Here is a 12,340-nt window from a genome sequence, read left to right as displayed (position 1 = left end):
CCACACACACACACACACACGCACGCACCACCTCGTCATGCAGGAGATGGACACCATCCGCGCGGAGCTGGCCGCGCTGCGACACATGTACAAGTGAGTGTGACACCCCACCACACACACACACACGCACGCACCACCTCGTCATGCAGGAGATGGACACCATCCGCGCGGAGCTGGCCGCGCTGCGACACATGTACAAGTGAGTGTGACACCACACCACACACACACACACGCACGCACCACCTCGTCATGCAGGAGATGGACACCATCCGCGCGGAGCTGGCCGCGCTGCGACACATGTACAAGTGAGTGTGACACCACACCACACACACACACACGCACGCACCACCTCGTCATGCAGGAGATGGACACCATCCGCGCGGAGCTGGCCGCGCTGCGACACATGTACAAGTGAGTGTGACACCACACCACACACACACACACGCACGCACCACCTCGTCATGCAGGAGATGGACACCATCCGCGCGGAGCTGGCCGCGCTGCGACACATGTACAAGTGAGTGTGACACTATGCCTGACAAAAAAGTATTCCACAATATTTTAATTCTTACATCACAATAATAAAAAAGTCCATTTAAGCGATTAATTATATGAAATAATTTCCGCATCATTCCAGATCTCAGCAGTACATCAGGTCAGGTCACCAAAGACACCTGGACCCGTACTCCTTCAGTAACCCCGACAGGGTCAAGCGTCTCACCAAGTTTTTCGGTGACGAACCTCCTTTGATGCGACTGTTCCTGAAGAAATTGGGATATGAGGTAAATAACAATATATTTAACAAAAAAACTTATATTAGATTTGCGGAAAATTCGCCGAGAACGATTCGTCGAAAATAATTCGTCGAGAATAATTTGCCGAAAACACAATTCGCCGAAAATACAATTTGCCGAAAACACAATTCGCCGTAAATACAATTCATCGAATCGCATTTCGACGAATTGTGTTTTCGCATACTTGTAGAAAACCCGTCACAAATAGTATTTTAAACTATAGTGGATAATAGGTATTCTTAGGGATCTTCGACTATGTTGGGAAACATATATATATCAATACGTGAAGCAAAAATTTTGTACTCTTTTTACAATAATTGCGTGGAGGAGTATGAAATTTCGCACACTTATAGTTTATATCGAAAAGGAGTGCAGAATGCTATATACATATATATATATATATATATATATATATATATATATATATATGTATGTATATATATTTCTTAAAGTATGCATAAAAATACATTACATTATTAAATGAAATATTACACACACTACCATGAAAAGAAAACATAGAATACAAAAAAAACTTCAAAAAACTTTAAAAAACGAAAAATACAAAGAAATATATTAATACTACATAAAATATAAAAATGCAGTCAGACATCCACTACGTCCTTTTTTATATTAGCATTTTATTGAATATTTGTAGGAATGTGGCAACATTAATATTTTAATTATAATAGTTTATTGGTTTGTAATTTAATTTTAAGTATAGCAACTCTCTGTGTGTCCGCCGGTCAAGGCGATCATCCATTTTGTGTGTAGCACCGAAAGTAAAAAATAAAACAACGCAATTAATCCAACGTTATAACCTTTTATTTCGCTCCATCCGCTGGTAATATACCCGAAAAGGTTATGGGCCCAGTCGCCTGGAGCGAAAAATAGGAGTATTGCGGTGCAGCTGTGGTAAAACGGCGGTGTGGTACTGCGGTCAAGCAGTCACGTTCGGTGCAAAAAAAAATGGACGGCGAGGGCGATATCTTCGGGGCGAACAATCGCTTCTTATTAGAAAATGCCGGTAACTGGCATACATGGAAATTCCAAGTAAAAGTCATACTAAAGGCGGTGAATGCCTATGACTTGGTAAACGGCTTGTTAAAATGCCCAGAAAATGACGACACAAAGTTAGCCACGTGGAAGAGATTAGATGCGAAGGCTCAAGCAGTCATCGTAGGCAGACTAGGCAGCACAGCTATGCTGCATGTACAGAATTGTGAAACAGCCAAGGAGATATGGGACAAATTAAATACAGTTTATGAACAAAAATCTGATGTGTCACTCCACATATTGCAGCAGCGTTTCTTTGATGAAAAATACAACGGTTCAGAAGATGTATCAACATTCATAGCTAAGATAGAAGCAATCGTGACACAAGTAAGGCAAGCAAAAGGTGAGATTTCTGAAAATATGATTATTACAAAAATTATAAGTTCGCTAGGTGAAAACTTTCGACACTTCGTCTCTGCATGGGACTCCGTTCCAATAGAAAAGCGAACCCTGTCTGAGTTGACAGCCAGGCTCATTATAGAAGAGCAAAGAAACAAAATGTACCAAGAGAGCGGAAGCAGTAGTTCCACAGCATTCAAGACTGAAACACAAACAAGAAAGTGCTTTATCTGCAGTAAAGTGGGTCATTATAAAAAAGACTGTAAAGCTAAAAAGGGTAAAAACAGCTACAAGTTTGAAAACATTCAATTTTGTAAACAATGTAAGAAACGTGGACATACAAAAGAAAAATGTTGGTACAACAAAGACAAAAAACAAGAAAATACAAATTATAAACAAAATGCGTTTGTCATGTCAGCGTGTGGACTTGCGTCAAAAAGTATAAACAATGAGTGGTTCTTAGATAGTGGTGCTTCTGAACATATGTGTTCTACAGTGGACAATTTTATAAACTATAAAAAGTTGTTCGTGCCTAAAGACGTTGTTATTGGGGATGGGACAATATTAAAAGCATTAGGTTATGGCGACATTGACCTAGAAGCATATGATGGTCAACAATGGATCAAAACATCAATAAGCAATATTTTGTATGTGCCGAGCATCAAGATAAACCTATTTTCCATGAGTACTGCTCTGGATAAAGGCTACAAGCTAGAGGCAACTGCTACCGAGTGCCAGTTTATAAAAAACAACAGTGTTTATGCTATAGCGAAGAGACATGGTAAAATGTACACCATGTTATTCAGACAGCCCGATGCTTGTGCCATGGTTGGAAAAGTGATGTCAAATTTAAGAGAATGGCATGCTAAACTAGGTCATCAAGATATTAACCAAGTGAAAAGCATCTTAATGAATCAAAATATTAAGTTTGAAAATAGTAAAGAAGAAACCTGTTTGCCATGTTTGAAAGGAAAACAACATAAGTTTCCCTTCCCATCGAGTACCCATAGAGCAACAAAACTAGGAGAGGTTATCCATATAGATATTGGAGGTCCAATAGAAGAAACTTCACTAGGAGGGGCAAAGTTCTTTCTACTCATTAAGGATGATTATTCCAAATACAGAAAGGTGTATTTTCTGAAGAACAAAGGTCAGTCTATAGAATATTTAAAACAGTATTTGAAAGAAGTACAAGTTAACCCCGGTCACACAGTGAAATATATAAGAAGTGATAATGCAAAAGAATTTATCAGTAAAGAAATGGAGAACTTGCTAAAGTCATATGGAATACAACACCAACAAAGTGTAGCTTACACTCCACAACAGAATGGTTGTGTAGAGCGCGAGATGAGAACGGTGGTTGAGTCAGCACGAACTATGCTTCTAGAGAGCGGCCTTAACAAGAATCTGTGGGCTGAAGCGATTAATACTGCTGTCTATGTCATCAACAGAACTGGTCCAAGTCGAGTGAAGGATGTAACTCCATATGAACTTTGGTGGAATAAAGATTTTGATGTCAACAACCTACAAGTCTTTGGTAGTCAAGTATCTGTACATATTCCTGATCAGAAACGATTAAAGTTTGATAGCAAAGCAGAATTAGGGTATTTCATTGGATATGGAGAAAATACAAAAGGATACAGAATATACTTTCCTGAAAGAAACATAGTAGATACTAAGAGAGATGTAATATTTATAAAAAAGTCTGAAGAATACAAAGAAAGAGACAGAAGACAAGAAAAAGAAAATTACTTAAATTTTAACACTCAAGAAGAGACAGAACAAGTATCAGAACTAGAAGAAAGCCAGTATGAAGATATTGAGAATCCTGAAACAATAGAAAGTGATCATGAAGAAAACTCAATTCATTCCTTTCATGAGGAGTCGGCTATATTAGAGGAAGAGATAGAAGAAGAACAGGAAACTTCAGAACAGATAGAAGAGGTAACCGAAAGACCTAGAAGAGCGAGGAAAAAGCCAAGCTGGTTTAAAGACTATGAACAAGGAGAGGAAAATATGTTCCTGAGCTACAGCTGTGATGAACCTATTTCTTACCAAGAAGCTATGAAGAGACCCGATAAAAGTAAATGGGAAGAAGCCATAAATAAAGAATTGCAAACACTGGAGGAAAATAATACATGGGAGGAGGTGGCAGAAGTTCCTGACGGAGAAAACATAGTGAGTAGCAAGTGGGTATTTAAAGTCAAGGAAGCAGAAGGAAAAGCTTTGTATAAAGCTCGCTTAGTGGCCCGAGGATTCGAGCAGAAGAACTGTGATGACCAGACATACTCGCCTGTTGCTAAATTAACTACTTTCAAAGCCATGATGGCTGTAGCTACCCAGAAAAGACAACCAGTGTACCAGATGGATGTTACTGGAGCATTCCTTTATGGTGACATAAATGAGACAGTTTTTATGAGATTACCAGACAATAAAGTATGTAAATTAAAAATGTTTTATGTTTTATGACAAAAGAAAGTTTTCTAAGATCAAAGAATGACCCATGTTTATATGTCAAACGTATTGGAAATAACTTTATTTATGTGCTATTATTTGTCGATGACTTGTTGTATTTTGGTTGTAATAAAAACCAAGTAAACGACTTTAAAAATTCAATATGTAAAAACTTTAAAATGAAAGATTTAGGTCTGGCCAGTAATTATTTGGGAATAAATATTAAACAGGATCTTGTAAATTATGTAACTGTAATTAATCAGAAAAAGTATTTATTAAAGTTGTTGGATTTATATCAAATGTCAAATTGTAAATCTGTATGTACTCCAATGGAACAGAACTTTAATTTTGAATTGTTACAGAGAGATAAAAGTGAAAGTATTGAAATAGAAAAAACCTGTAGAAGTTTATTAGGCAGTCTTTTATATGCTACTTGTACTAGACCAGATTTATGTGTTGCAGTAGGATTTCTAAGTAGATATGTGCATTGTGCTAGTGTAGCTTTGTTAAAATGTTTAAAGAGGATATTGAGATACATAAATGGTACTATTGATTTATCTTTAACATACAAATATGATAAGGAAAGTAAAAATGTATGTAAACTACAAGGTTACAGTGATGCAGACTGGGCCGGTGATGTATCAGACCGGAAGTCAACATCAGGACAAATATTTTATATTTTTAATTCCCCAGTTTCTTGGTATAGCAAGAAACAATCTTGTGTATCACTGTCATCTTGTGAAGCTGAATATGTAGCTCTTAGTATGAGTATTATGGAAGGATCTTTTTTGAAAAAGTTACTCAAAGACTTTGGTTATGTTAATGTATATTTTGAAATATTTGAAGACAATCAAAGTGTAATTAATATAGCAAACAACAACGACAGTAATAAGAGATTAAAACATATAGACATAAAGTATCAGTACATAGTAGAAAATGTATCAGCAGGTTTCACTTCAGCCTATCGCAGTCCACTGCTGGACATAGGCCTCCCCAAGTTCGCGCCACACATCCCGGTCTTCCGCAATCCTCATCCAGCCTACACCGGCAATTTTACGTAGATCGTCGGTCCAACGGGCCGGAGGACGTCCCACACTGCGTTTGCCAAGACGCGGTCTCCACTCTAGGACCCGTCTACTCCAACGGCCATCGGTCCTGCGACACAGATGACCAGCCCACTGCCACTTCAACTTGCTAATTCTGTGGGCTATGTCGGTTACTTTCGTTCTCTCGCGGATAGTCTCATTTCTAATCCTGTCTTTGAGAGAGACCCCAAGCATAGCCCGTTCCATTGCACGTTGTGCGACTTTAAACTTGTGGACCAGTCCCTTGGTCAGTGTCCACGTCTCGGCTCCGTATGTTAACACAGGCAGGACGCATTGCTCGAAAACTTTTGTCTTCAAGCATTGCGGAATCTTCGAAGTGAAGACTCGACGGAGTCTGCCAAACGCCGCCCAGCCCAACCGAATCCTCCTATCGGCCTCCTTCTCGAAGTTGTTGCGGCCTAGTTGGATAGTATGGCCTAGGTAAATATAATCCTGAACAACTTCGAGAAGGGTACCATCGACCGATACCGGTATCGGTATGACTTGGTTGTTAAACATAACTTTCGTCTTATCCAAGTTCATACAGAGACCGACACGTCGGGAGGACTCGTTTAGGCCGGCCAGCATTTGGCCTAACTCATCCAGCGTCTCCGCAAAGATGACAATATCGTCGGCGAAACGAAGGTGAGAGATGAATTCACCGTTGACGTTGATGCCCCGTTCCCCCCAATCCAAGGTCTTAAAAACATCCTCTAGCGCAGTGGTAAACAGTTTCGGTGATATTACATCCCCCTGTCTTACCCCGCGCCGGAGGGAAATAGGTCTTGTTCTTTGGTCATTGACATGAACGGTCATCGTCGCCGCGTCGTACATAGATTTTAGTACTTCGATATATCGCCAGTCGATATGACATCTCTGCAGAGAGTCCAGGACAGCCCAGGTCTCGACGGAGTCGAAGGCTTTCTCGTAGTCCACAAATGCCATACACAGCGGTTGATTATATTCTTCCGTCTTTTGGATAATCTGCCGAACAGTATGGATGTGGTCCACGGTGCTGTAGCCATTTCGAAACCCAGCCTGCTCTGGTGGTTGGAATTCGTCGAGTCTTCTGGCGAGACGATTCGTAACAACCCTCGAAAACAGCTTATAGACGTGGCTCAGAAGTGAGATCGGTCTGTAATTCTTTAACAGAGACTTATCGCCTCTCTTAAAGAACAGCACCACCACACTCCTGGACCACGCCTCCGGCGTGGTACCTCGGTGGATGACGGCGTTAAATAGTCTTGCCAAGGCTTTCAGGACAGGTCGCCCTGCGGCTTTAAGGAGTTCAGTGGTAACTCCGTCATCCCCCGGGGCCCTTCCGTTTTTAAGCTGCCCGAGCGCTGCACCAATCTCATCCTCTTCGAAGTCCGGGATACACTCCGAATAATGGCGCAACAATGGTGCCCGTGGATCTTCGGTGTCCCAAGTCGCAGGTTTGCGTGCGCTCGACGAGTACAGCTGTCCATAAAAATTCTCAACCTCTTCTCGGACCTGAGGGCGAGAGCAGACGGTTCTGCCATCTGCTGTTTTAAGCTTCGCAAGAAGGCTTCTCCCCAATGGTCTTTGGAAAACTTTGGACCCCCTATTCTGCTCAATCAGAGTAGCAACCTCTCTCGTATTTGAGCAGCGGAGGTCTCGGCGAATAATTTTCCGTACCCTCTTGGAAAGAGCCCTCTGTTCTGGCGAAGCAGCCGGCAACTCGCGCCTCTGCCGCATCAGATCCAAGGCTTCGGGAGAAAGTTTGGACTGCTTCGTTGGCTTTGTTGGTGGAAAGTGCCTGCGACCCAGTGTACACACCGTCTTCACCACGTTGTCGGTTATCTCGTCCACGTCGCTAGTAGTTTCCAGCGAATCGAATCGGTTTTGGAGTTCCAACTGAAACTGCTCGGAGCCACATAGTATTTGGGGCAGCGTAGGTCGGAGAGTAGATTTCATCAAGCGGGTCCGCTCCTTTCGGAGACATATATTCAGAGTGCCCCGTACTAGCCGGTGGTCGCTGCCGGTGTTAAACCTGTTAACCACTGAGACATCTCTGAATATATGCCTTTTATCCGCTATGATGAAATCTATCTCGTTCCTCGTCACAGTATCGGGGCTTTGCCATGTCCACCTCCTTTGGGGCTTCTTCTCAAAAAATGAGTTCATCAAGAAGAGCCCCTCCGATTCGAGGAAGTTGACAAGCGTCTGCCCCCTGTGATTCCTGTGCCCCAATCCGTGTGGTCCGATGCTCGATCCGTCGCGGCCTTGTACTCCCACTTTAGCGTTGAAGTCTCCCATAACAACGCTGTAGAAGGTCGAAGTAGTGCCATGTATGGCCCTTGTAATATCTTCATACAAGGCTTCGACTTCATCGTCAGAGTGTGCCGAGGTCGGCGCATATACCTGTATCACTTTCAGGGAGTACCTGTCGGTGAGCTTAAGTACAAGGTACGCTACCCGGGTCGACACACTACTGACTTCCACAACGTTGTTAGTGAGAGTCTTGTGAACCAGAAAACCGACGCCACCTTGGGAAGGCCCATCACCTTCACGGAAGTAGAACAAGTGCCCGGAGTCCAGGATCATCGTGTCCTCTCCCTCTCTTCGGACTTCAGACAACCCCAGTATGCTCCACTTAATGTGACTAAGTTCTACCTCAAGTTCGGTGAGGTGATGGTCCAACCGTAGCGTGCGTCCATTATACGTAGCCAGGAATATTTTTCTATGGCAGCCTCCCGTACCCCGGTGATTCTTAGCACCCTCTACCCCACCGTTACCACGGCCGCTGCCGTAGCCGGGAATAGTGGGGCTGCCGGGAACTGAGGGCCTTATTTTTAGGTTCGAACTCATGGGGGTTTTTGCCCATAGTCACCACGCTGGGCAGGCGGGTTGGTGACCGCAGGGCTGACTTTGTCGCACCGAAGACGCTGCTGCCCGTCCTCGGTCTGTGCATTTAAAAAGCCAGCAGTTGGATGGCTATCCCGCCATCGGTCGGCCTTTTAAGTTCCAAGGTGGTAGTGGAACTGTGCTATCCCTTAGTCGCCTCTTACGACACCCACGGGAAGAGATGGGGTGGCTAAATTCTTTAGTGCCGTAACCACACAGCACACTCAGCAGGTTTAGTTAAATTAAAATTTGTTTGTAGTAATAAAAATGTTGCCGATTTGTTTACCAAACCATTAGGAAAAACACTTTTTGTTAAACTTAGAAATATGATATTGTCATAACTTTGTAAGTAGACACATGCATAGGAAAGTGTTAGTTAGTAAAGTAAGTATCTTATGACTGTAGAAGATGTTTGATATTCTTAAGTTGAGGGCTCTGACTCTGTGCTTTTATTTTGAGGTTGTTTGTGTTATTAAGTAGGTGCACTAGTGTCTCAAAATTGTTAAGGGTTTAGTAAGTGTACTTTAAATTAAAATAAAATGTTGAGGGGGTGTATTGAATATTTGTAGGAATGTGGCAACATTAATATTTTAATTATAATAGTTTATTGGTTTGTAATTTAATTTTAAGTATAGCAACTCTCTGTGTGTCCGCCGGTCAAGGCGATCATCCATTTTGTGTGTAGCACCGAAAGTAAAAAATAAAACAACGCAATTAATCCAACGTTATAACCTTTTATTTCGCTCCATCCGCTGGTAATATACCCGAAAACATTTTGAATAATGATTCCGTGAATTGCGTTTCGACCAATTGTAATTCGGCGAATTTTGATTTCGGCCAATTGTATTTTCGGATTGGAGCAACGTGGTGGATTAAGCTCTGGTCCTTCTCCTACACGGGGAAAGAGGCCTATGCCCAGTAGTGGGATATAACAGGCTGAAGCGTATTTTCGGCTGCGAGACATGGAAAGAGACAAAGGGTCTGACGTATAAGCTACAAGTGTTCGTCGACAAATGCCTTAGGTTCATCCTGCGCAGATTCTGGCCGAACATTATCAGCAACGAGGATCTCTGGACTCGATGCCACCAAACACAGCAAAATAATACTGTTTTCAAACAGTATTGTGTTCCTGTTGGTGAGTAAGGTGACCAGAGCTCCCGGGGGGACTGGGGATCGGGTCGGCAATTCGCTTGCGATGCTTCTGTTGTTGCAGGCGTCTATAAGCTACGGTAATCGCTTACCACCAGGTGAGCCGTACGCTTGTTAGCCGACCTAGTGATATAAAAAAAAAAAAACCAAATCCCTATCAAGCAAGAAATTGCTCAGCGGAAGTGAAAGTGGATAGGACACACCCTCCGGAGACCAGAGGACAGCGCCGCCGGGGTCGCGTTCACGTGGAGGCCGCGGGAGCGGGGGGCGGCGCACACGTGGCGGCGGACAGCGACGGACTGCGAGCGGTTGGGGACGAGCGGGGGCGCGGGACAGGGGCGGCTGGAGGCCTCACGGGGGCCTCTGTACTCTGGGGGTGTCTTAGGGGAGCAACAACAACTATTGTATTTGCGGCGAATTGTTCTCGAAGAATTGTTTTCGACGAACTGTTCTACGCGAATTATCCGAAGACGCTTATGTTGACCAAATTTTTTTATTTACTGTATTTTAATATTTAATAACATATAAATGGTTCACTAGTGGACAAATTGCTTTTCTATGACTATAACTGGGGATTTCACCCGGAATTTACTTCTTTAGAACAATTACCTACATGTATAAAAATATATTTTTCTAATTTTCGCAAGAAACGTCATGCGAAAAAATGTCACTAAAGGCAAGTCAGCGTTACTGACTTACACGAATTTTTTTCTTAATTTTTTTTATACAATGGAGTTATATCGTTACTTAAGGAGTCAACTTCAATAATTCATTTTCAATTATTCTAGTAATATACACTTTTTTTGTTTAATGACCTTATCTCTTAGTCCTTCGAGCCTGACACAAGCCTGAATGTCGGCACATAATATGAATTTTCTACTGTTGATGCTACTGTTAACATAAAAAAAAACTTTGTCACAGAAATACGCTGCGTTACTTGAAAAAGAAAAAGTTGGAGCTGCAGAACTGCCATACGTGGGAGAAGATAAGCTGAGAGCGCTGGGCGTTCCTCTAGGACCTAGAATGAGGATCTTGAAAGAGGCTGGACTACATCAAGAACTACATATGTCTAGAGATGATCACAATACTACCACAACGACATTAGCTATTGTGTAAATAAACTAGATAATAAGTTAAAAAAAGTAATGTTTTTTATTGAAAGCCTTATGTTAAATTTTCTATCAATTACCCTTATTTTTATTTCGTATTTCAATGACATAATAATTGATAATATAGCCTTGTATTATTATTATTTCTATATTGATACAGATAAAAACTATTCAATATTTTTTTACCATAAAAAAGGTCTTATGTCATCACAACCGTAGGTACAAAGAAGAGCAGTGCGTAAAAAAGGTTTTTGACTGACAACAAGGAAACACGAGTTATCATTTGATGGCCCTAATTTGCTTTAGGTATCGTCAGATATGTTACCTAATTTTGGAAAGCTGAAAATTTTTACCCTAGTAAATATACCCTAATTTCGCCAATCAATGCAATTTTTTCATAGTGCAAAAATATATGTAATGGATATTAAAAATATTGATATATTTTTGAGACATACGCTATAGTATACGCGCTTTATTTGTTACAACAATACATTCCGTTGACAACAACTAAAAGCTTAACAATCGTTTTGATTCAAAAAACTTTCTGGACGGTATCACTATCAGGCGTTATTTATACAATCTGTGTCATATAAATATCATTTTTTTACCTTTTTATATCTGTTTATTTTTTAGATAATAATACATGAAATGCATTTTGTTTATTATAAACTCCGGTATTATTTATAATAAGACATAATGGATTTTTTTTTCTTTGTAAACAAAATAAAGCTATAAATTAATACGTGAAGCAAAACCTTTTATGCCTTTTTACAAAAATTGGACGGATGGAGGAATTCGTACTCCTAATTTCATATACTTATGCTTTATATAGAGAAGCAGTACCGAATTCTAACATTTTTTTTCAAATTTGCAAAAAATAATAATAATTAAATTAAAAAAAAAACATTACACACACTATCATGTATTTGACACACACACGCATATACACTTTTGTTTATTATCATAGAAGTATAGTCCTTGACAACAGAACTAATAATGCTCAAAGTTATAATTTCAATTAATTATGGTCGATGACCACTAGTAATTATTAAAATGTGCACGTATTGCATTATTTTATTTAAACTCAATGTTGTCAACATTAAAACTGACTGCCTTTTAGTGTTTATTGTTGTTTGTAAAGTGTAAATATTTGATAATCGTGACGATAATTACGTTAATGTTGTACTGAATGTGTGATCATAATTACATTAAAATAATTAGCTTTAAATATGTTATCATAAATAAATATATTTTATATTGTTATCAGCTTTTAACAACAAAACAGAAATATTTCAGATAAAATAAAATTAGAAAAAATAAATATAAGAATTATTTCATAATTATTATTTTTTTTTTTTTGTATTTTTAATGTACAAAATTTAATAACGTATTTTTATCTGTATAAGTAGAAATAGCTTTGCAATGCAACTTTTTTGTATGAATTTATAGTAACGTTTTTCTAAGTTTTGTCTTAACTCACAAATATGTG

At 40.2% G+C, this 12,340-nt stretch overlaps 1 long non-coding RNA gene across 1 annotated transcript; it reads left to right on the top strand.

Annotated features, from left to right (window-relative positions):
- Positions 1–5,110: 5,110 nt before the first annotated feature.
- LOC123660867 lies at positions 5,111–9,316 on the top strand. Its single transcript, XR_006744262.1, has 2 exons — positions 5,111–5,588; positions 8,825–9,316. It is a non-coding gene; the product is annotated as an uncharacterized LOC123660867 (long non-coding RNA).
- The last annotated feature ends 3,024 nt before the right edge of the window (positions 9,317–12,340 follow it).

This window comes from Melitaea cinxia, chromosome 16, assembly GCF_905220565.1.
Source record: "Melitaea cinxia chromosome 16, ilMelCinx1.1, whole genome shotgun sequence".
Lineage (NCBI taxonomy): Eukaryota > Metazoa > Arthropoda > Insecta > Lepidoptera > Nymphalidae > Melitaea > Melitaea cinxia.
Note: the sequence above shows the minus strand (reverse complement) of the source record. Positions and strands in the feature narration are given on the sequence as shown.